The sequence below is a fragment of the Lissotriton vulgaris genome, chromosome 3_1 (assembly GCF_964263255.1).
Source record: "Lissotriton vulgaris chromosome 3_1, aLisVul1.2, whole genome shotgun sequence".
NCBI classification, from domain to species: domain Eukaryota; kingdom Metazoa; phylum Chordata; class Amphibia; order Caudata; family Salamandridae; genus Lissotriton; species Lissotriton vulgaris.
The window spans coordinates 61139664-61165949 of NC_141689.1; positions in this window are offsets into that span (position 1 = coordinate 61139664).

A 26286-nucleotide genomic window follows, 5' to 3' on the forward strand; every position below is an offset into this window, starting at 1 on the left:
AGATATGTGTGTGTGTGTGCATATATATGTGTATACAATTTCAATCAATGTGAAAGCTTATTATGCCTTCCAATGCTCTTTGCCAATATAATATTGAATCAAGAATAATCATATATTGATCAACAAGACATTGACATATCTCCTCTACCCGTATACTAATTCAAGATGAGTTTGAGAACCCTTGCACTAAAAGAGAAAATTGTGAATTGAAAAGCTTCATACATGATTCATTTTCAGATTATTTTAAGATTGTTATTATTTTTGTGGTTATCAATAAATAGGTGATAATAAACTCTGCTGCCTTGCTGAATATCAACATTTGCAGTGGAATCTTCTACTACAACGAAATGGCCTGTTTTTTATGTTAAGCACTTGAAAACAACCTGTTTCACATGATTTGTATATTAAAACAAGAAACATGGCACCGATCATACTGACATTGGGAAATGGCGTAACAGCCAAAACATGTTTGTCGTTAACATACTAAATTACTGAGAAACAATCCTCGTGAGTGTGCAAGCATTCTTCTCTCCCCTTCAGGAAATTCTGTCCATTGCTTGTCAGACCACCCTCTGCCAAACGACATATGTGTATATAAGTATACACATTTGTATGTGTAGGTAGATATATATATATATATATATATATATATATATATATATATATATATATATATATATATATATATATATATATATATATATATATATATATATATTAGAGCTGTGAAAAATCAAGATTTATCGTATGCCACAGCAAAACACCTTCTAACATGCCAGGATGGAGACCGGAGCAAGATGAATTATTTTGCAATAGATACAGTTGAACAACATGAAAGAATGGGAGACCAACGTAAAAACTGAGACAACTGGAATCAAAATACATAATACGACTACGAGCAAAAAGCCCCAGAGGCATGAACTTTGATGAAGAACTTTATGTTCACTTAGAATAAAATGAAGCCACCAAGCCCTAGTGACAAACAATTTGCAAAATATCGAAATGGATAAAAATTGGGGGATAGGGTACTATACCCAAAATACCATCAGAAATACTGAAAAGAACTTTAGGTTTATTTTCTTTAAACATGAATTTCCCTCATTGTACATATCCATTTTCCTTTAAAATCAATGGTTTGAGAGAGTTATGAAATACAAAAAATGTAATGGCGTATTTTCAATTGGAAATGGGTTATTGTCTAACAAAGGTGAACTGTTGTAAATAACTAAAAACTACGTATCCCAGAATTCATGGGAATAGTAGAAACTGAAAAGAGTATAAACAGTTGCAGTAAAGTAGTAGCACCTACAGTGAGCAAGGCCCTAAGGCTGAAACACATTGGTGTTAGACTGGGCACTGAAAAAAGTCAAAAAAACGTGGAGTTGCTGAGTGCGGCGTCTTTTGTGGAAAAATTGACTCTGGCCATTGGTCTGGCCCGACGTCGGCACCCGCTGTGGAGCGATCCTGCTAAAGACCACATTGCAGTAAATAGGATTACAGCAGGAAGCGCCCGTTTATGAAAAAACGCCATTCGAACATATCAAACGAACACTGAGTAGGCACTGAAACCCGTGCAGGGTCGAGCGCTGAAGGATGGGGCAGAGAGAGCCACCTGTACAGGAGCCTCCTCTCCGGGTAAGTGCCTACAGTTTGGTGACTGTTAATTTGTGGAAACTGAATGGTAATCGAAGCGTCTTGTCTGTGGGAAAAACTATAAACTGAATATCGCGGGAAAATTTAACTGAGCAATATTTTATCTCATACCACAAAAGAAACAGCTCCGCAAGTTACAAATTGGAAAATAGAAACATTGTGTCTTTTGTCCGCTTGCTAAGCTCACAACGTGTCTTTGGTCACACTCCTTGGGGCTACCTGCGAGGTTTGGATATATATAATATATTACCTACTGGCGGTCGCCAGTAGGTAGTTATAGTTAGGATTTTTTTCAATGTTAATCTCAAAATTCTATTTGGAATAACTTTGGCACCGGTTGACGAATCTGCAAGAAAATTTCCTCAAAATGGCCTCTTTGAGTTCCGGTCCTTCCCTGAAAGTTTGGGGGGGATGCGTCAAGCGGGGGCCGAGATAAAAGGGGGGTCTCAAAACACGTTTTCCCCATGGTAATTTCCATAGGGCGGTCGACCTCACCTTTAGCCCGAACGGCTGAATGGATTTCCACCAATCATGGCAAAATTGTAGGGACTGGTAGCCCGATGTGCCTTTGCTATGTCTCAAGATATGTGATCCAGTGGATTTTGAGTAATTTAGGTTCAAAAAAATATATATATCTGTAAGCGCGCCCCGGTACGCGCTCCGGGGAGCTCTCTGGGCGCGCTACGCGACTTGCGCACGGAAAGCTGATTGGCTTTCGGGTGTCTGTAAACATTCCAAACGGTCTGGAGCGGCCGCCATCTTGTGTCTCGGTATGATCGAGACACAAGAGGTGGCCAAAACAAAGGGGGAAAAGACCATTAGGGGGCAGAGTAGACCCCCCTGACCCCCTAGGTTTCATGTGGGGGCTATAAAAGGGCCCCGCGGGGCAAAAAAAAAAAATATTTTTTTTTTCGATTTGCGCGGGGGGGAGCGCCCGGTACGCGCACCAGGGAGCGCACCAGGGAGAAAAGAGAATGGCAGAGTTTTAAAATGTAAGTCATTTTATATAAATGGGAGGTAGTTCTGAAAAGAACTGTTTTTTTTATTCTTTCTGCTGTTTTATATTTTTTTTGGGGGGGTTTTACATTTTTTGTCTTTTTTTGGTTTTTCTGAATATTTTTTGTTTTTTTTGTATTTTTTAAAGGGAGAAACAAAAAACAGGCATTTCAAAAGGGCTCAACAGGAGAAAAAAAAAAGTGCAACAAATTAATATTTCCTTTGGCACTTGTGGTTTTCCCAAGCACCATTAATAAGAGTGATGCATTGCTCACCATAGCAAATCGTTTGACCACAAAATTTACAAACCATTTTAAAATTTGAAAAGTTAGTTTGTATGATGGAGCATGTCTCCCTAACTTCCGGTCCTGATGGGGTGGAAACAGTAGTTTGGGAGGTGCTGGCAGAAGATTGGACAGGGTTTTTGGCCAGTTCCCTGACCTCTGCCCTAGAATAGTTATTGGGATGCTTTCTAAGCATATGCCTGATCATTGTGTGGTTGCCGAAGGAGTATTTCTTGTTGGAATTCCCCCTTGACAGCTCCTGATGACAGATTAGGCAGGTTGCTTTAGGTGCATTTACATTTTTTTTGTCACTCGGGATAGAAAAAAATTGCCATATGATGTGCTCTTTTGGCTTGTAGGTTATGTTGTCCTCTCGGACGAATCTACTCTCCTCTTCGTCCTCATCCTCCTCCTGTTCTTGATCTCCACCACTGTGAAGTTGTGGAGGTCCTTGTGGTGGTGGTGGTGGTCCAGAAGATCCAGCAGCTGCAGCTAATGTAGCCATTTTCGACAGATATAAGTAAAGGTCTTCCTCTCTCAAAGCAAAAAGGTAGAATAAGGAAAAAAGGTGTGGGCTTTCATCATTTGGAAAACAAAATATCCTGAACCAATGAAAAGTGTTTATTTTAGGTCACATGACCAGGGGTTTCATCATTATGAAACCAAAACTGTTATGAACCAATGAAAAGTGTTATTTTTAGGTCATATGACCCGATGCGCTTACGCACCCGGGTCGCGTCACGTAAGCGCGTCGGAAGATTACGTTGCGCAATCGTATTCGCTCGAGTGCTTCCAGGTGCGCTTACGCCGTGCGTATCACGCTGACGCGGCTACACGATACGTCACGATCATGTTTTCGTTCGCCAAAATGGGGCTTACGGGACGCTCCCCGGGGCGTGCTCTGGGGCGCTTCATAATAGTACGCTTTCCGTTGCGCTCCGATGCAAAAAAACACTAAAAACAACAAATTAATATTTCCTTTGGCACTTGTGGTTTTCCCAAGCACGATTAATAAGAGTGATGCATTGCTCACCATAGCAAATCGTTTGACCACAAAATTTACAAACCATTTTAAAATTTGAAAAGTTAGTTTGTATGATGGAGCATGTCTCCCTAACTTCCGGTCCTGATGGGGTGGAAACAGTAGTTTGGGAGGTGCTGGCAGAAGATTGGACAGGGTTTTTGGCCAGTTCCCTGACCTCTGCCCTAGAATAGTTATTGGGATGCTTTCTAAGCATATGCCTGATCATTGTGTGGTTGCCGAAGGAGTATTTCTTGTTGGGATTCCCCCTTGACAGCTCCTGATGACAGATTAGGCAGGTTGCTTTAGGTGCATTTACATTTTTTTTGTCACTCGGGATAGAAAAAAATTGCCATATGATGTGCTCTTTTGGCTTGTAGGTTATGTTGTCCTCTCGGACGAATCTACTCTCCTCTTCGTCCTCATCCTCCTCCTGTTCTTGATCTCCACCACTGTGAAGTTGTGGAGGTCCTTGTGGTGGTGGTGGTGGTCCAGAAGATCCAGCAGCTGCAGCTAATGTAGCCATTTTCGACAGATATAAGTAAAGGTCTTCCTCTCTCAAAGCAAAAAGGTAGAATAAGGAAAAAAGGTGTGGGCTTTCATCATTTGGAAAACAAAATATCCTGAACCAATGAAAAGTGTTTATTTTAGGTCACATGACCAGGGGTTTCATCATTATGAAACCAAAACTGTTATGAACCAATGAAAAGTGTTATTTTTAGGTCATATGACCCTATGCGCTTACGCACCCGGGTCGCGTCACGTAAGCGCGTCGGAAGATTACGTTGCGCAATCGTATTCGCTCGAGTGCTTCCAGGTGCGCTTACGCCGTGCGTATCACGCTGACGCGGCTACACGATACGTCACGATCATGTTTTCGTTCGCCAAAATGGGGCTTACGGGACGCTCCCCGGGGCGTGCTCTGGGGCGCTTCATAATAGTACGCTTTCCGTTGCGCTCCGATGCAAAAAAACACTAAAAAAATTAAAAATATACAAAAAAAAAATTGCAAAATTGAAGGGACTGGTAGCCTGATGTGCCTTTGCTATGTCTCAAGATATATGCTCAAGTGGTTTTTAAGAAAATTAACTTAAAAAAATATATATTGGGACACATTGGGCTATATATATGTTAGAGCCCAAATGTAGCCCAAATGTAGCCCAATGTAGACCAATGTAGACCAATGTACTTATAAAGTGAGACTTATAGTTAGGAATTAGCATTTAAAAAATCTATTAAATTCAATGTAAAAACCATAGGTTTCACACCAGTTATAGTTAGGAATTAGCATTAAAAAAAACCTATGAAATTCACTGAAAAAAACAGGTTTCACACCAGTTATAGTTAGGAATTAGCATTTAAAAAACCTATTAAATTCACTGAAAAAACCATAGGTTTCACACCAGTTAAAGTTACCTGGAAATTTTACTGACATAAAACCATTGAAATTCCCACGTTATAGTTAGTTGGACTCACTATAACTTGCGCGTGCAATGCACTGCTGATGACGTCACATATTACATCACTCATGACATGGTCAGTGACATCACTCATGACATCACTGATGATACCATCCTTGTCACAGAGTGACAGACCTCCTTTCACTATAATGTAACCCTTGAAACACATATTCAAAAATACAAACTAACATTTTCGAAACAATGCAGATACCCATACCAGTTACAACAACCAAATCTATAATTCTGACCATTTCCGTGCTTCAGCAGCTGGAGCCCTCATCTCTGCTTGTTGTTATGGACCTTTTGAATGCCTCCTTGCAGGAAACTACTGTCCCACCAGACTGGAAACCTGCCATGGTGCTCCTTCTCCTCAAAGAGGCCAATGCTGACCCCGATTTATCTTCCAACTATCGGCCCATTTCGCTGTTGCCAGCCTTTTCTCAAATCTTAGAGAACCATATCCACGCACAGCTCTCTAATTTTGTTGAAACCCAGGGGTTTCTTCATCCCTCGCAATCTGGCTATGGAGCTGGTTTCTCAATGGAAACTACCCTGTTGGGGGTAATGGAAAGACTGCGCTGTCATCTGGATGCTGGAGACACAGTGGCCATCATTTTGCTGGACTTAAGCGCAGCATTTGACAGAGTGTCTCACACTATGTTAGTTAAAATTTTAAGATGATTAGGCATATGTGGCTTAGCTTTAAACGGGCTAACTTTTTTTCTTACTAATCCTACATTTCAAGTCTTCTCCCCAACAGCTAGTTCCGATATTCTCTTATAACCCCATGGGGTACCTCAGGGCTCCATTCTTAGCCATTTACTCTTCAACCTATCCGTCAGACCTCTAGCTGATGTTGTGGAAGATGCTGGGCTGTCCCTGTTTTCTTATGCAGATGACTCCAATATAATTTCTCTCTCTCTCCATGAAGAGTACGGTCGGGCCATTGCCCCTTCAGCTGGGCCTCAGCAAAATCGCATCATGGATGCAATTAAATCACCTCAAACTCAACGGTGATAAAACCGAGGTTTTGATACATGGGAAAAATAAGGATCTCCGGGGCCCTCAACACTGGCCCTGTGAGATGGGTACACTTCCTTTACCTTCCTGTCAAGTTCGCAACTTGGGCGCCATCGTTGATTACTCGCTCAGCATGCATCATCAAGCTGTCAAGGTAGCTGCCACATGCTTTACCATTCTGAAGTGGCTAAAAAAGATCATCTGGATGCTACCAGAGTCCACCCAGAGAACAGTAGTCCAGGCATTTATCACCTCAAGGCAGGACTACGGCAATGTTGTCTACCTGGGATCAAACAAGGAGGTGACACATAGGTTTCAGATGGTTCAGAACTCCGCCGCAAGATTACTTTGCCAGGTTCCGAGAGCCACCTCTATCTCTGGCCATTTACAAGACTTGCATTGTTTCAGGGTGGAGAATCGAATCAAGTTCAAAGCCCTGAGCTACATGTTTGAAATTAAAATAGGGGTTGCCCCTCTGTATTTGCAATCTCTGGTCCGTCCATATGTCTCTTCGAGATCTCCACTCATCCACTCAAGGGAAATTCTAAAATTAGACTATCTCATATGAAGGAAACAAGCTACCGGGGACCAGTTTCTGGCATTTCAGCCGTCTTCGGCCCGGCTTGCTTGAATCCTGATGGTGCAATGAGCAAGGGACTCACATCTGAGTATACCCTTCCACGCTTATGGTGGACAAAAATGATTCAGGAATCGTTTTTGGCCACTATAGTTGTGGCAGGGTATACTCAGACATGAGTCCCTTTCTCACTGCACCATCAGGATTCAAGCAAGCCGGGCCGAAGACGTCTGAAATGCCAGAAACCGGTCCCCGGTAGCTTGTCTCCTTTCTGGTGAAGAATTGGCATTGTAGTTTAGTCTGCCCTGTTCCCATGATGCACTGGGCCAGGGACAGACTGATTTGCATATAGCCAGGTTCTGAGCTGGGATGGTGCAGTGAGATAAATAACGGTGATGGATCAAGCCCTGATCTTTGGACTGGGTAAGAGTGGTCTGCTTAATTCAGACACTCTGTTCATCACCACCCCCTTTTCTGAACAGTTTTTAAAGTGACCGTGCCAATATTCAAAGTGCTTCTTAAGAAACAAGGGGGACCCAGCGGGTAGCTATGGACCATGGGTATCAGTTACGCTTTAGGAGACAAAGGTCCTTAGCATTTATGAAAGTAAAGAGCAATTATTATATAGACCACAATAGGCTGCTATATATTTATCTTCCTTGCCCAGCCAGACAGGGAATTTATTTATCAGAAGATAAAAGATAATCGTTTACAATACATTTCTACAGCAATAGTACATTGCAGTAAGACACACTCCTGTGCCGTACCGGGAGGAAAAGAAAAATAGAAAAGAGTGAAAGGGGTGTTTCAGGCAAAGGAAAAGAGCAGGCGGGGTACTGTTGCGAATCAAGAGTTTAACAGTATCGCCTGGAGTAGTACATACAACTTAAAATACAAATTGTTTTAATGTATGGCCACTCATAGGTGTCGACGTTTCGATCCCTCGCTCAATTATTAAATGGGATCATCTTCAGGACTTAAATAATAGTTTTGCCTGGGTTATGAGCGCCTCTTAATGGAGCTGTCGAGTTGCGAAGCTGCCAGCGTCACGGGGGCTTTTGGATAATGCAAAATGATGAGTTTGAATTCCTTGGGCTTGGTAGTTGAGGCCCGTGGAGTGCTTCCAGTTAAGACTTTCTCACGGCTTTGCTTGTTGCCGTGTGCAGGACCCGTGGGCGGTGTAAATGCGATCCTTGTGAGGATTATTGCTCTGAATGGAGATCAATACAAAATTGGGCGGGGAGGGCTTGATGGCCGTCGCCGCGGTGCGGTCACTGCCGTGAATGATCCGCAAGTTTTTTTGGATGCAGCCGTGGTGAATGCCGGCGTCCCAGATCCTACTGCTGGGACACCGGCATACAGTTTTTAAAGTGACCGTGCCAATATTCAAAGTGCATCATGGGACAGTACTTGCAGTAGACACAGATAAAATAATAGTACTAAAATTCTCAATATATAATAGTAGCCTCCAGACTTGTAATACAATGAGTTTGTAAGTAGCCTGAATATGTAATGAAGCAATTTATATATTCACTGAAAGAAACATAGGTTTCAGGTGTGTTTTAGTTAGCTGGGCATTTCACTCATACAACACCATTGAAATTCCTCTGTTATAGTTAGTTGTACTAACTGTAGCTCTCGTGCCCGCAATCCACTGGTGATGATGTCACATATTACATCATTCATGACATGGTAAGTGACATTACTGATGACATCACTGATGACATATCAAATGACATCACTGATGACATCACTCATGACATCATCCACGTGACAATCTGATACACCTCATCATACACTAGTATAACCTTTCATCACTCACTGTAAAATACAGAGTACCATATTTGAAATAATTGACACAGCAATACAAGTATCTAAAAACCCACTCAGTGATTCCTAGATCTACACACACATCTAATCAATTACCTAGGCCTGGGTGCGCAACAGAGGGAGTAGATGGGGTGCAGCAGACTGGATTAAAAAAAGGCGAAGCAGCGATTTAGGCGTACGCAGTCCTATATACCGTATCTTATTGCATTTGTATTTTTTCCTATAGCAGGACAGTTTTTATAGTCGGTCAAACGTCTGTCGCTCGTGATGATTGAAACCACATGTATCACTGCCCACCACTTGTTTTCTATAACTGGATGGAAAACATTACTACCCTGATAATACTTCATAAATCGAAGCCCATTAAACAAGTTGGAACTGTACAAATAGTTGTAGTGACACACATCGGAGGCAAAAAGGTGAGCTACGAAGATTTTCTCCAGTATCAACACTACCTCTCCTGCTCCATCTATTACTTTCTCTCTCCCACACTTCCAAAGTTGTTTTTTCTCTGTTTCTCTCCCTCTCTCTCCCATTGTTTCTCCTTTCAAGTTATGAACGCTGCTGTCCACTCTGCAGATAAATAAATCAAGGCTCAATTTAATACAGTCTGCAGTATAGAACCAAAGCAGAATACAAGGTGTGAGCTCTGCTAAAAACAGTGTTTGCAAAAGGTAAGCAGAGCGGCCTAGATACACAATGCCTCCAATTAAACGCGCTGCAAATAAACAATATTGTCCTGCATAATGACGTGATCTCTCACCTAATTCCGTCTCATCTCTGAATCATTTTAAAGACCTGCTGGACCATACTGTAGATCTGAACCAGTAGGAACTTCCCTACAGACACCTCTTCAGAGCGAGTCTGTGAGAGGGGTGGGATGTATCAGGCACACTGCACATATTGCCAAGTGTTATGTTAATTTGTGATCTTTGACCTCATTCAGTCACATCTCTGTCTCATTTTAAATACCATCTATACCATAAGATAGGCCTAAGCCTACAAGCAGCGCAGCCCTACAGACTCCTGTTGAGGGTGATTCTGTGGGAGGGGTAGGGTACACTACCCTGAGTGTGCATGTGAGAAAAATTGATCTTGCCTTTCGTAAAGATGTAATCTCTCACCTCATTCAATCACATAGATCTAATTTTAAAGACTCATTTTCATTTTTGTTTTGCAGGTTACCTATGCTCCTACCATTGGAGTCCATCTCACATTTTGTTCATTATACTGGTATGATAAAGTTACGTTTCTATTTATTTATTTTTGTTTTAATAAAAGTTAATTAAAAAAAACTGAGTGTATTCGTCCTCTTTTTCTGACAACATTTCACTAATATTTAGAGTGATAATCATATGCTTAGAGAAGATTTAAAAATCAAAAGTAGAAATGATGTTTATAACTAGAAGTATAATACTGAGGCTAACTCTTTACCATCTCTTTACCAGAGTCTGTAGCTGCGATTAACAGTTACTATGGAACATTTTAAAAAGTCCAGGACACTTGCTGTTTGGATTACCAACATTGTGTGGTGAACTTGTGACCTGTGTGCTCAGTTAAGTGTTCCATGAACTGTTACTATTGTAACAGGCAGTAAGCAGTTTGGGGGTAGGGTTGAAAGGTACTGGCTGTACAGAATCCGTTATATTTACCCAGGATTCTCTACATGACAGAGGGGAAAGCAAACTGAGACAGCAGAACACTATGTATATTACGAGCAAAAGAAGTACACAACTCTTCGAATTAACCTCAAGAGAGGGCTCGAGGAATAGCCACTGACGTTACAAATCCCCATGTACAATGTGCCTACTCTGTACTCAACAATTGGCAATTCTTTATCGATCACAATCACACACTGTTGCTTCACGATCCGCAGTGTGCACTTCATTAAATACTTTTTTTTAACATTTATTTTTATTGGTATTTTCAATGTAATTAACATAGGACATACAATGTCCAACATTTGGGCATTTCTGCCACATACAACTGAACTGCATTACAACACTCCTTATCCAGTAGGGTACTTCCTTACATACATATTATGTCACATATATAACAGTCTACTTCAGTCTTATTCCACTTGCTCTTCTAATCCTGATAGATAATCCACTAGATAATGCCAATAGTCCTTAGGTCGTGCTCGTGGTGGCAACTCTTCCTCATATAATTTGAAAGTGTCCTTGCAGTATACCATATCACACACCCACTGCTTTATTCGTGGCTTTTTCTTACCGCCCCAACACATCGCTATATTCGGTTTAGCCAATAGCAGTGCCAGTACACAAAATGTACGTTTCCTCGCTTTAACATTCCGTAAGAGACTTAGCAGGCATGTCCGTATAGTACACTATATCTCTATACCCACCATCTTACTCAGCATATCTGTGACCTCCACCCAAAATTGAGCCACCTCCCTACAATACCATGCCATATGTATAAAATTTGCATCTTCCACTCTGCATCTTTGACATCTGGAATCTTCTCGCAGACCGTATTTGTGTAGGCGTTGAGGTGTAGGGTATGTGTGATGTAAGTATCTAATGTGTATACGCTTTAGGTTCCCGTTTGGGTAGTATTCCAGTAATTGTGCCTGCTGCCCCCCATTCCTCCTCTGTTAGGGGCGTTTCCAAACACGAATTCCATTTCTGAATCGCCTTACTTGCAGTGTCTCCTATTTCAGCTTGTAACGCCGTGCACAGTCTAGATACTAGGTGCCCAGGGTTAGGTGAAGTGATAATCAACTGCAGTGTCAGTAGAGTGTCTGGTTCTGCTGGGTAGGTGGGATAGTGTGCCCTTAGTGCACACTGTAGTCTATAGTACGTACATTTAAATAGCGATTATTTATTTTGTATATAGTCCAGGTCTTTTCATTTTTGATACAGATCTCCCATTGTGTCAAACCCCACTTGTTTAAGTAAGTCCATGCCCACCTTCTCTTGTGTAACCGAGAGTGCTGGGTGATAATGGAGAGGCATTTCTGGTGCGTATATTGGTTGCTTACCCACTTTTTTTGCTATCAAGTGCCAAGCTGCTGATGTAGCATCTACTGTATTAATATCCTTTTTATGTAATGGTGGCCTTACGTGTACCAGCACTGCATCCAGTGGTATAGGGAGGGCGTCTCCCTCCTCCATCGCTACGTGTGTGAGGTAAGGAATGGGGTGGTATCAATATTGCGCATATTGTGCTTGCGCACATAAGTAGTACAGTAGAAAATCCGGGACTTTGAATCCCCCTTTCACGTATGGTAAAGTTAGAGTGTGGAGGTCTATTCTAGCTGTCTTTCCCGCCCAAATTAACTTTAAGGTTGCCGATGTTATCGCCTGGAACACTGGTTTCGGTGGCTTTATCGAAATATTGTTGAACAGATATAGTAATTTCGGTAATAGCACCATTTTCACTATTGCTATCCGATCTGCCATAGATAATGGCAATTTTATCCAACGCTCTATTTTCTGCTACAGTTCAGTCAATACTCTTCCGTAATTTGTGCGAATCACCTCCTCCGGGTCTCTATGGAACCACACACCCAGGTATCGCGCTGGGCCCATTTGCCATTCTAGGGGGTAATCTAGTTGGAAGGGAAGAGTTGTATCAGTAATGGGAATGATCGTGGATTTCGCCCAGTTGATATTTAGCCCAGAGTGATATCCAAATTTAACGAATTCCCTCAAGAGTGGGTTTAAGTTTTCTTTCGGGTCTCTCACATATAGCAGCACATCATCTGCATATAGCGAGATGTGAAGTGGCTGTTGGGGGAACTGCAGTGCCGAGTGTTTATACTCCTGTCTTATTTTACAGGCTAGTGGTTCTATTGTTATGGCAATTAAAAGTGGGGAGAGTGGGCACCCCTGCTGTGTGCCTCTTCCTATCTTTATTGGTTCTAAGACGTATTTGTTGACCCTGATCCGTGCTACAGGATTAGTATACAGGAGCGCCACTCATTGCAATAACATTGGTGGGAACCCCATTCTACTCAGTATTGTGCGCAGATATACCCATGCAATGGTGTCAAACGCTTTTGCAGCATTCAGCAGTACCGCTGCTGCTTTCGTTTCAGGGGTTAAATAGTGTGCCAGTGCAAACAAGGTTCTCGTATTGTGGGAGGTCAATCTAGTGGGAATAAACCCTGATTGATCCGGAAGAATCAGTTTCGTCATTAAAATGTGCAGTCTCGTCGCCAGGATTTTAGATAGTATTTTGGTGTCAACATTTATAAGAGATAGTGGTCGATATGAGTCACATCTCTCTGGGTCCTTGTCCGGCTTCAACAGGGCTATAATCCTAGCCTCTCGCAGGGAGGCCGGCAGTGTACCTTTCTCATGTGCATCTCCTAGCATAGCTACCACGTGAGGGGCCAGCAAGTCCACAAAGGCTTTATAAAATTCCCCTGTGAATCCGTCCGGACCTGTCGTGTCATGTCTCAATACTCCATTTTCATCCCCTACCGCTTCTACCACCGGTGGTGGCTTCTGCACACACATTTTTGCTGCTAGTGTGGCCCCTGGTCTCCCTGCCTCCCTGTATGTCCTTGCTATCTGCCGTTTGTGTATGTAATTTAGTTCAGTTTCTGCATGTTTTTGATATTCTATCAGCTCGAGTCTAATTTTACCCAATGTGGCTGGGTCTTTCGTCTCAGCAAATTCTAGATCTAGTCTCCTAATGTCAGCCTCTTTCTTCTCCAATTGCTGTCTCAGGTCTTTTAAAATACCAGCGTTAGTGCTAATACAGACCCCTCTGATCGTGGCCTTAAAGGCCTCCCAAAGTAAACCTGCGTGGTCTGTTGTAGCCTCGTTAAATTCCAAATACTCCTTTATTGCTTTACTGATCGTGTCTCGGTAACACGTGTCTTGTAGTGCTTTCACGTTGAAGCCCCAGCTAAATGGTGGGGGCATATAGTGAGGCAACGTAATCGTGAGCAGCACCGGGTTATGATCGGAAAGTGTCCTTGGTAGGTGAGTGACATCTTCCATCCAATGTAACACTTCTGATGATCCAATCCAGTAATCTAATCGCGACCAACTGTTAAACGCCGCCGTTGTGTGTGTAGCCTCTTGTTTATTTGGATTTTTTATTCGCCATAGATCTACCAGATGCCTATCTAGCATTGTGTCCTGTAGTGTTTGCAACGCTTTTTTATGTGTGCGAATCTTTTGATCTGTCAACATCTACATTCAGAGCCATGTTAAAGTCTCCTTCCCATAATACCGGTACATCTGGCAGTTCAGTTAGTTTCATCCAGATAGTGCTAAAGAATGGAGGGTCGTCTACATTTGGAACATATACGTTTAGCAGGTTAATCCTATGTGTCCCCTTAGGACGCCTGTGACAATGATGAGTCTCCCTTCACTGTCTGTGTATACTTGTTCTATTTTGAAATGTAACCCCCTACGTATCAATATGAGTACTCCCCTCGAATATGAAGAGTAGGCCGCACTATATGAGGCTTCCGCCCACCTATTACCAATGCGTGTCTGTGGATCTACGTGCGTCTCTTGGAGATATGCTATGTCTACATGCATTCGTGTTAGGTATGCCATTACCTGTCTAATTTTCTTGGGGTTTTTTAAGCCCCGTAAATTCCAAGTTATCACTCTTAATCTACTTGCACGCTTATCCTCCATCATAGCGGAACAGTAGTACTAGTATTTTCAAACTGTTCGTGCTAAAAGTGAGTCCAACCGCCCTATGGAAAACTCAATGTTAAAAACACGTTTAGGGATCCCCCTTTTTTCTCAGCCCCCGCTTGACGAAACCCCCCCCAACTTTCAGTGGACGCTCAGAAACAAAATGTGCCATTTTCCTGAAAATTTCAGCCAATTCCGTCCATCAACGCCAAAGTTATTCAACATAGAATTTTCAGAAATCCCTATTCAAAAAAATCCTAACTATATATACCTACTGGCGACCGCCAGTAGGTAATATATATATATATATATATATATATATATATATATATAATAGGTATATATAGTTAGGATTTTTTTGAATAGGGATTTCTGAAAATTCTATATTGAATAACTTTGGCGTTGATGGACGGAATTGGGTGAAATTTTCAGGAAAATGGCACATTTTGTTTCTGAGCGTCCCCTTAAAGTTTGGGGGGGGTTTTGTCAAGCGGGGGCCGAGAAAAAAGGGGGGTCCCAAAACGTGTTTTTAACATTGAGTTTTCCATAGGGCGGTTGGACTCACTTTTAGCACGAACGTCTGAATGGATTTCCACAAAACTTGGCAAAATTGTAGGGACTGGTAGCCCGATGTGCCTTTGCTATGTCTCAAGATATATGCTCCAGTGGTTTTTACGAAAATTAACTTTGAAAAATATATATTGGGCTGCATTGGGCTATATATATGTTAGAGCCCAAATGTAGCCCAATGTAGCCCAAAGATGGCCACCAGAGACAACAAAGCCCAAATATAGCCCAAATATCAGCCAGATGTAGCCCAACTATAGCCCAGTGACAGAATGTCCCAGAGTGTTCGAAAGAAAAACTAGAGCGCTAACAGTCTTACTTATGACAAAAGTATGGCACACCTGAAGTCATCTTGATTGGAATAAAGTGTTAACACTTAAAACATTTAATTTGCAAAGGAACAAAATGAGGGGTTTCATTTTGCCATAGAAATGTTATATATTACCTACTGGCGGTAGGTTTGAAAAATATATATTGGGCTACATTGGGCTATATATATGTTAGAGCCCAAATGTAGCCCAATGTAGCCCAATGTAGCCCAAAGATGGCCACCAGAGACAAAAAAAACAAATGTAGCCCAAGTTTCAGCCAGATGTAGCCCAACTATAGCCCAGTTCAGTAAGAACCATCAGAGGTGCAAAAAGAAGCAAGAGGGGTGTACAAAAAGGTAGGAGAGGTACACAAAGAGGCAAGAGAGATAAAGAGACAGGAGGGGTGCAGGAAGAACCAACAGAGGTACATGAAGAGGCAAGAGTGGTACATAAATAGGCAGGAAAGGTGCAGAAAGAGGGAACAGGGGTACAGAAAGAGAAAAGAGGGGTGCAAAAAGAAGCAAGTGAGATATAGAAGGAGGCAACAGAGGTGCAGAAAGACGCAAGAGAGGTGCAGAAACAAGCAAGAGAAGTGCAGAAAGAGGCAAGTGAGGTGCAGTAAGAGGCAGGAGAGGTACAGAAAATGGCAAGACAACAGCACAAAGAGGCAAGAGGGATGTATAAAAGGGAAGAAGGGTGCAGAAAGAAGCAAGATAGGTGTGGAAAGAAGCAAGAGAAGTGCAGAAAGAAGCAAAAGAGGTACACAACTTAGTAAAAACTTTTTCTCTCAATCGTCCCTGGCATAAACTGAATTGGGACCAATTTCTAATCCACCTCTCCTGCCGACCTGGCCGACCCTAATGAGGCCAATTCTGTCTTCTCTAACTGGATTAATCAGCCTTTCGATAGCCTTATCCCAGCCAAACTGTCCATGAATCGTCAATCTAAATCTAAGCCATGGTACAAAACTAAATTAGCTGCCTGACGTAATATCTGTAAAAAGCTGGAGAGAACTTGGAGACAGGAATTTGATCCGACCTCCAAGGATTTCTACCATGCTGCTTTAAGGCGATACCACAGGGTCATCCAAGTTGAGTGTGCAGCATTCTATGCCGAGTAAATCAGCAAAAGCACTAACCCAGCCAAGAACATTTTTTCAAGAGTCTCAGACCTTAAAATCCAGATAGACGTCGCAGGCTCGCTGATTACCTCTGACGGGCAGTGCAATGAGCAGGCAGCCTTCTGAATTAGGAAGGTAGAAGACAGTTACAAAAGCTTCCCTATGGTCCAGTTAGGCCCTTGAGACATTCTGTAACTATACCAATGGTATTCTTGAGGCTTTCCCCCATCACTCAAGATGTTCTACTTACACTTTGTTCCAAAGTTAAGTTGGTCTCGCCTGTTGATCCTCTGAAGTCCGACCTATTCCGGAAAAATTCTTCCCACTATCATACATTCATTGAAACAGGTGAATAATGGGTCCCTTGGAGCAGCGGTTGTGCATACGGCTTGGAAACAGGCCAGGGTAATACCGCTGCTAAAAAACTGTCATTAGACCCCAATAAACCAGAAAGCTTTCGGCCTATCTCCTTGCTACCTTGGATTGCGAAGATTGTGGAGGCCTATGTTAATTCTCTTCTCACGAAATATCTCACTTCTAACCATAGGTTCGACCCTTCTCAAAATGGTTTCCGCCCTGGTGCAAAAGTCGGCACTGATCCTTTTGATCCTGACACCGTGTCCCACACCATTCTGCTAAGTCATCTGGCGGAGGCTGGAGTCACTGGCTCAGCATTGAAGTGGCTGACATCCTTCCTCGTGGACAGGATGTTTCAGGTGATAGCCCTCCCATTCAACTCCAGTACTTTCCCTATAGGTCAAGGGGTTCCACAGGGCTCGTCCCTGAGCCCTCTACTTTTCAATCTTTTATGTTTAGCCTCTGGCCAGAGTAGCTAAGAGCAGAGGGCTGACCATGGACTCTTATGCCAACGGCACACAGTTGGTGGTAGCTCTCTCGAGCGACCCCAAGTGGGACACCATGAAATTTTGGGGTGATCTTGTGGCAGTCGCCGAGTGGATGACCACCAACTATCTCCAGTTGAACGCCAACAAGTCAGAGGTGCTGTTGGTGGGAGGGAACCATGACTGCTGGAACGAGCTCTGTTGGCCAAGGAGTCTGGGCACTTCCCCTGTCCCTAAGCCTGCAGTGAAGAACCTAGGGGTCTGGATGGACGCTTCACTTAACTTTCAGACTCAAACCAAAAAGGTGGTAGGAACCTGCTTTGGTCTGTTGCACGGTCTCAAACACATCCTGGGCTTCTTTGATGCCCCGATGAGGCAGATCATCATCCAGGCTCTGATCATGTCAAGACTCGACTATGCCAGTTAATTGTATCTGTGAGTCAACAAGTCAGAAATACAAAGGCAACAGAGAGTCCAGAATGCGTCCACAAGTCCCCTCGTTGATCTGCGCAGATCCTGCTCAATGACTAGCTCCATTCGCTGTCGCCACTGGTTGCCTGTGGCCAGGTGAATTGAGTTTAAGGCACTGTGTATAGCCTAATAAAATCCAGAAATTGGCTTCTCCGCAAATCTTTACCGACATACTTTCACCCTCACCCCCACGCAATTGCTCCATTCTATGGGACAATGCCTGGTAGTGACCCCGGCGTGAGAAGGGTTTGTGCCAAAGGTCATTCCTTTTGGTACAGAATTGCCATCCTTTGGAATTCCTTGCCAGCCCACATTTGGGGACTCACTAACTACCTCCAATTCAGGAAAGCCATTAAAACATTTATTTTCCCCTCTCTGTAGGCCTTCCTGTGCCTTTCAGTGCGTGGCCATTTTCCTGCTGTTCAGCGCCGGGACGCCTCTTTGCAGGGGCAGTGTCGAGCTTTATATACTCTTAACATAACATAAAATAGCAGAAAGAGGGAAGATGAGTGCAGAAAGAAACAACAGGGGTGCAGAAAGAAGCAAGAGAGTTATATAAATAGGCAATAAAAGTGCAGAAAGAGGCAAGTGAGGTGCAGAAGGAGGGAAGAGAGGTACAGAAAGAGGCAAGATGGATGCAGACATTTGTGAAAGAAGTGCATAAAGAGGCAAGAGCAGTGCAGAAAGACCCAACAAAGGTGCAAAAAGAGGTGAAAGAGGTACAGAAATAAGTAGGAGAGGTGCATAAAGAGGCAAGGCAAGTACATAAAGAGGCAAGAGGGGTGCAGAAAGAAGGAAGAGAAGTGCAGAAAGAAGCAACAGAGGTGCTGAAAGAGGAGTGAAGGGTACAGAAAGAGCAAGAGAAGTATAGAAAGAAGCAACAGAGGTACAGAAAGAGGCAAAAGAGGGGCAGAAACAGGTAGGAAAGGTGCAGAAAGGGAACAAGGGTACAAAAAGAGACAAGAGATGTACAGATAGAGGGAAGTTGGGTACAGAAAGAGGCAAGAGGGGAACAGAAAGAGGCAAGAGGGATGCAGAAATTTGCAATAGAAGTGCAGAAAGAAACAAGAGCAGTACAGAAAGAAACAACAGAGCTGAAAAAATAGGCAGGAGGGGTGCAGAAAAAAGTAGGAGAGGTGCATAAAGAGGCAAGACAAGTACAGAAAGAGGCAGGAGGGGTACAGAAAGAAGGAACAGAGGTGCTGAAAGAGACATGAAGGATGCAGAAAGAGCAAAGTACAGGACGAAGCATCATAGGTACAGAAAGAGGCAGGAGAGGTGCAGAAATAGGAAGGAAAAGTGCAGAAAGGGAACAAGGGTGCAACAAAGGCAAGAGAGGTACTGAAAGAGGGAAGAGGGGTACAGAAAGAGGAAGGAGGGGTGCAGAAAAAAAGCAAGTGAGCTGCAGAAACAGGCAAGAGAACTGCAGAAAGAGGCAAGAGAGTTGCAGACACATGCAAACGCCATGCAGAAATAGGGAACAGGTGTTCAGACAGAGGCAAGAGAGGTGCAGAAAGAGGGAAGAGGGGTACAGAAAGAGGGAACAGAGATGCAGAAATTTACAAAAGAGGTGCATAAAAAAGCAAGAGCAGTGCAGAAAGATCCAACATAGGTGCAAAAAGAGGCAAGAGAGGTGCAGACATAAAAAGGAGAAGTGCACACAGAGGCAAGACAAGAATAGACAGAGACAGGAGGTGTGCAGAAAGAAGGAATAGAAGTGTAGAAAGAAGCATCAGAGGTGCTGAAACAGACACAAAGAGAGTAGAAAGAGGCAAGAAAAGTGCAAAAAGAGGCAAGAGGTGCAAAAAGAAGCAAGTGGGGCACCAAAAGACGCAAGAGAGGTGCAGAAAGAAGAGAGTGTGGTTTAGAAAGAGGTAGGAGAAATAAAGAAAGTGGCACTTGAGGTACAGAAAGAGGCAAGAGATGTACAGAATGTAGCTCAAGAAGTGCAGAAAGAGGCAAGAGAAGTGCAGAAAGAGGCAAGAGAGGTGTAGAAGGAAGAGAGTGAGGTGCAGAATGAGAAATAAAGGTACAGAAAGAGGCAAAGGAGCTGCAGAAACAGGCAATAGAAATGACACAAAGAGGCAAGAGAAGTGTACAAAGAAGAAAGAGAAGTGCAGAAAGAAGCAAGAGCAGTGCTGCAAGAACCAGCAGAGGAGCAGAAAGAGGCATGAGGGGTACAGAAAGAGGCAAGAAAAGTGCAGAAAAAAGCAAAAGAGGTGCCGAAAAAGGCAAGAGAACTGCAGAAAAAGGCAGGAGAGGTGCACAAAGAGGCAAAATGGGTACAGCAAGAGACAAAAGGGGTGCAGAAAGAAGCAAGAGAGGTACAGAAAGAAGCACAACAGAGGTGTTTAAAGAGGCAAGAGGGGTTCAGAAAGAGGCAAGAGAAGTGCATAAAGAAGCAACAGAGGTGCTGAAAGAGGCACGTAGGGTGCAGAAACAGGCAAGAAAGGTACAGAAAGAGAGAACAGAGATGCAGAATGAGGTAAGAGGGATACAGAAATATACAAGAGAGGTGCAGAAAGAAGCAAGAACAGTGCAGAAAGAAGTAAGAGAAGTGCCAGAGTGGTATAAAAAGGGGCGGGCATCGTGCCACCTCTCAGCAATATCACTATGTGGGGCTTACGGGGCTTACTGGATCTACCTGGTGGGCTAGTTGCCCCCCAGGGACTATCAGGAATGAAGGGGACTTAATCCCTCAACTTAAAACACGCCTGGGGTTGTGTTTGCAGAGTAAGGCAGGGAGGGGGCAGGGCCTCCGGCGAGATACCAGCTCTTTTTAACAAAAATATTTTTAGAAGGGTGGCCCCCCTTCTTTTAGTATTTTTTGCGCCCTGGGACCCCATCACCCAGGGCCTGAGCATCTTTTAAAAAAAATATGCAGGAGCCGGCCCTGGGGGGGGTGGCGGTCCCCAGGGCCATCGAGGGGCTCCAGGAGGTGGCTGCACGTCCCCCCTCCCAATGAGTACAAACCCCCAGGGAGGTGATGGTCTGGGGTTTTGGGGGTCCGCGATGCCCCCCTCATTATAGAAGAAATCCCAGGGAGGTGGTGGTCCCTTGAGCTTGGAGGGGCCCACTAGACCCCCTATTAATTAAAAATCCCCATGGAGGTGGTGGTCCTCGGGGCTTGTAGGGGGCATATGAGGCCCCCCATTACTTAAAAAGCCTGCAAGGCCCCCCTCATTAAAGAAGGAAGCCCCGGGGAGGTGGTGGTCCCTAGGTCTTGGGGGGGCCTGTGAGCCCCCCCTCATTAAAGAAGGAAACCCTAGGTAGGTGGTGGTCCCTGGTTCTTGGGGGGCCCATGAGGCCCACCGAGGTCAAATATTTTAAAGGCCGGGAGGTGGCGTTACCCAGGGCAGATTGGGGGAGTTAGAGCCCCCATGCATTTTTAATTCAAGCCAGAGGAGGTGGGGGTCTCCAGGGTCCACAATATTAGGTATTGCCCTCAGGACTTTGCCTACCAGGGGGCTTATAGAAAACAAAGTGCGCGAGCCGGCGCTTCATTTTTGGGGGGGGGGCAGATTCACGCACCGTACATGAATTCAGCTGATTTGTTTTAACAAAAAGAAGCATTTTTTGGCCCTGGCGGTCCTGAGCAGGCCTAGGGGATCAGGGTATTTCTGCTGTGCCCCTTTTTCTTGTTTTTATCTTTTAGATGGCTGCCAACACTTCAAATCTCTAAATACTGAACTTATTTTAAAGTTTTTATGGTGTGTTTTACTTGTATATCTTTTATGATCTCCAACGATCGAAATAAAGATTATTTGAATTGAATTGAATTGAATTGATTTACACCATTTTAAAAAAAGCACACTTTCTAGACCAAAACTTACCTTTTTTGCCAAATTTTGTGTAATTCCATTCAGCAATTCAAGCTGAAACTTTGTCTAAAGTGTCCTTTGTAAATTATTATGGAGAGAACATGTTTTGGGACCCCAAGTTTTCTCTGCCCCCGCTTGACAAATCACCCCGAAACTTTAGTTTTGAAAATTTTGCGAAGATTTGTCAAGCGGCGCCAAAGATATTGGCAAATCAAAAAATGCTTTTCCAATGGAAACTAGATTCTAACTATAACTACCTACTGGCGACCGCTTCAGCACTCACCATTTGACAACGTTAGTGAAACTGACACCATACGCCATCTTATACACATCTCACGATCCTCACATCATGTAAATAAAAACAAACAACAGTTTATGGATAAGAATGAGGTGAAAATACTCTAATAAACATGGTGGACATCTTATAATATTTTTACATTGATGTTATATGTTCACCGGAAAATACCGTTGTTTTTATTCACATGCAGCACAAATTGTGACATGTATAAGATATTGACCATAAGAGTGTCCGTCTTTTTATTCCTGATGAGGAAAGTTTTTCACAGCTTAGCCCATAGAACATGTTGATGAAGTGCTGGCTATCAAAATGCACATATCTTTATATTTTTTTGCATATGTTCCTTTGTTTACTAGTCCCATGGTACTGTTCACAATGTTTGATTTTAAAGTCAGGTGTCCTGTGGTGTAATTGCTTTGTAAACTATAACACAGTTAAATGGCAAAGCAGAAAATAAGCATTACTTGCTAAGGCAATATCACTTGAGGTAAAATATTATGGTCTCTCATATGCTTTTTAAAATGGTTGGAGAAGAGTTGGCCATCTAGAAACCACCTACTGAGTTCTCTATTTTGTTTCAGACAATAGCACCCCATGCAGGGAGGTTCCTCCTTTATATTTCTTTTTTCTGAATATCAGTTTTTGTATTGATTATAAAAAACAGGAGTACAGGTCGCAGATGACAGGGCTGGTTGTGGTCCAGTAATGGGGGCATTCCTTGTCTCTCATGGTATAGGAGGAGGTCCAGATCTTTCCTGGCAGATTTTCCAGGCAGTACAAATGAAACCAGGTGTGGCCCTTGGGAAAATCCAAGAGAACACCAGCCCCCTTGTTTGTCAGGCAGAGCAGTATCCTACCTTGGGATACTGCCCCACCTGGCTAAAGATCAGGCAGTCAATAACATAAGCTGGCTTTGTGTTGAATGTTAGTTCCAAAAGAAAACAAAGACTAAATGGAATTGTTATATGTATAGTTTACCCCAAGATTATACTTTTACTTGATTTTCCTTTGATCAGTCTTCGGCATGAAGAGATGTATACTTGAAAGTATGCAGTGAGTTCAACGCTCATACAAGACACCTCACATTCTGCCTTTATGTCATAGCCCAATGTAAAATCGTAAATAGTGTCAAAGAATTTCTAGCATTTGTGTGGCTGATGACAACATTGGCACCGAGCCTGTAGTAAATTTGACACATCTCAAATTTTAGTAGTTTGTGCAATGCAGCACTGGGGATTTTCACACAACACATGATTGCAGAGATCTTGGTGCCTGCTCTAGTGTTTTAAAAAAGGCAGTTGTGATGTTTATGTCACAATACATAACCATCATTTCAAAAGAGCATTAATGCAACTATTAAAAATACATAGATGCTGAATACATAGAAAGGGTTTATTCGTTTCTACCTAAATGGTGCACTCCTACCCTGAGAGAAGGCTCATTGGCTTGCACATTGAAAGGATGTAATCTCTGGTGGATGTGATGGTATGAGGCATTTCACATCTATTGAATCCCAGGTACATTTTTGTTTTTGAGGAAGGGGTACAGAGATTTTGTGGGGCACATAATAATATCTCCCTAGCATAACAGTACCACTGAACACAATCCTATACCCCCTTTTTAAGAACCCCCAAGGGTGGGGGAATAGAACCAAGAAAAAAATGACCTGGTGTTTTTGAAGATGCACTCTGTTTTAGGTATGGTTGAGATCCATTCTCATTCTTGTTCTTATAAATCAGGGTGGGCTTAGCCATATTCCAGGGAGTACTTTCAATGTTCATCAACACAGTAGGAGCATCAGGGTTAAAGAAACTGTCAGGCCGCCCTCACTCAACAATCTATTAACAAAAAAAGGACCTGACTGATATTGAACAAAACCCCTTATCTTTTAAGACACCAGAGGGGTCTGACACTTTTTTGAAGAACTCCCTCAAAGGTAGAGCTCACTGCCACTAATCCAAGTGTCTATATGTTCAATTTGGAACAATGTCAATACACCACAAAAATCCCTGAGCTTACGACCGTGATTGAATCCTCTCCCTTAGTAAAAACAAAATCATTGGGGACCATTTATACTGAGGATAACAATCCCCGAGTTCACAACCAATAAGAAAATTTACAGATGACGTGAGGATTCGCGTTCACCCTGTGGACACGTGACCGGCTGGCGTGTGGTCCTTGAAGAGAGAGTCTCTGTGACATAACAAATATTGCATGTACCAAAAAAACACATTTTGGGTAAATAGCTTGTCTCATTACCTGCCCTATATCTGAAACATGAGGTCAGGGTACCTCTACCCGGAGGTCTTCAATCTGCGGGGTGCGACCCCCAAGGGGGTTGTGGAGTCCTGGGAAGGGGGTCGCAGATTCTGTCAGAGCGTGCAGTTCCTTTCCAGTTCCTGAAGTAGTGTGGCTCACTGGTTAGAGGCGGCAGACCCGAGAGCAGAGGACGGCCCGGGACCAGGGTTCGATTCCCGACGCGGCAGGTTTCTGGACCAGGGTCAGCGGACTCGATAATTCTCTCGCCTCGGTGCCCACTCTGATCAGCGATCGCACTCGGCAACTCTGGGCATTAGCTTGCCTCATCTTCACTAACGGCCCCACCAGACCGCCGGGGATGCCTGGTCTCACCCTGGAGATACCCACTAAGGGACCATCTCTCAGGGAAGCCAGGAAGGGTTTCGCAGCGGTCGAAGCGCGGAGATACTCCTCCGGGAGTCAATCCTAGCGCTATATAAACCTGCAATTAAATTGAAACACGTGGTTTGCCTTAGTGGCATCGGGCTGATTGAGGGTTCTCAAGGCGGAGGCCTAATTCACACCGAGGGGTGAAAAACAACAGAGCCTCATTACACAAGCAAAAGGTCTTTTAAAGACCTGTGAAGTACTCGGTTGTAGTTTTGTGTGTGTCCATGAAGCTGTTTCAGCCGGGCTCACATACACAAGGTGGATGTTGGGTAGCTGGGGGAGGAGGCCGTAGCCCTTTGTGTTCAATGGACGTTGCGCGCCTGGATCTGTGGGTCCCGCCAGTAAAGCACGTGAAAGGTCCTCTCCCCCCCTCCGACACGTCCCATAAATCATTGGTTCAAGTTCCACGAGCCCTCATACCTGGCGCCTGTGTGGGAGAAATGTACCCGTGATTCTGTTCTTGAAGGTGAGATGTTGTTACAGCCTGTCTGCCCCCCCACCGCCCCCAGCAGGGAGGCACAGAGATGCCCTCCCATGAGAGTGGAAGAAGGAAGAAGACGCAGAGGGATACTGACCCCCCATCCATGAGAGAGGCACAGAGAAGGTGAATGAATGATGGGTCGATGGATGGATGAAATGGTGGATGGATGAATGGAGTATGTATGGATGGAAGGATGAAAGTGTGGATGGATGTATGGATGGAAGGATGTATGGATGGAAGGATGAAAGTGTGGATGGATGAAGGATGGATTGATGGATGTAAGGATGAAATGGTGGATGGATGAATGAAGGATGGATGGATGGATGGGTGAAAAGGTGGGTGGATGAATGGTGGATGGATGGATGAAGGATGGATGGATGAAGGATGGATGTATTATGGAAGGATTAAAGGGTGGATGGATGGATAAAAGGTTGCATGGATGAATGATGGATGGATTTTAAGGCAGCCACCCCCGAAGACTACTGCGTGCACAGACTAGACAGAATAAAAAGAAAAGGTGGCGGTCTAGCCATCATTTATAGGAATTGCTTCAAAGTCAAAATCACCGATCTTAAATACAAGGACTGTGAAGCTTTTTCCTTTTCCATCAGCCTCTTCGGCAATCAGTCATTTGTAGGCACGCTAATCTACCGCCCCCCTGGGTCCAGATCTAAATTCATCAACAACCTTAATAATTTATTCGAGGTTACTGTTGGAGCTCCACAATACACTATATTAGGAGACTTCAATTTCCACCTTGAATCCCCATGCAACACTGATACCACTGCTCTAATCAACGATCTATTAGCAGCCGGATTCCAGCAAATTGTCACCCAGCCCACTCATGAGGCAGGCCATATCTTAGATGGAGTATTCACAAACAACCCTTACATTATGATTTCAGATGTGATCCCCCTTATCTGGACAGATCACTCAGCAGTCTGTTTCTCCATAAAAATTAAATCTCTACCTTCTCTAACCGGATTATCTTCTCCCATCTCTTTTAGAGATTGGAAAAACATCAATACTTCCCATCTTGCTTCTATGCTGACCGAGAGCATCATTACCACCAAATTTAATCCATCACTAGCCTCCAATAACTACCTCAACAGTCTAGACATGGCTTGTTCTAAACTAGCACCATTGAAAACCTCACAACGTAATAGAAAGTCTCCTTCTGCTCCATGGTTCTCGGAATCCCTACGTCTTCAGAGACAAC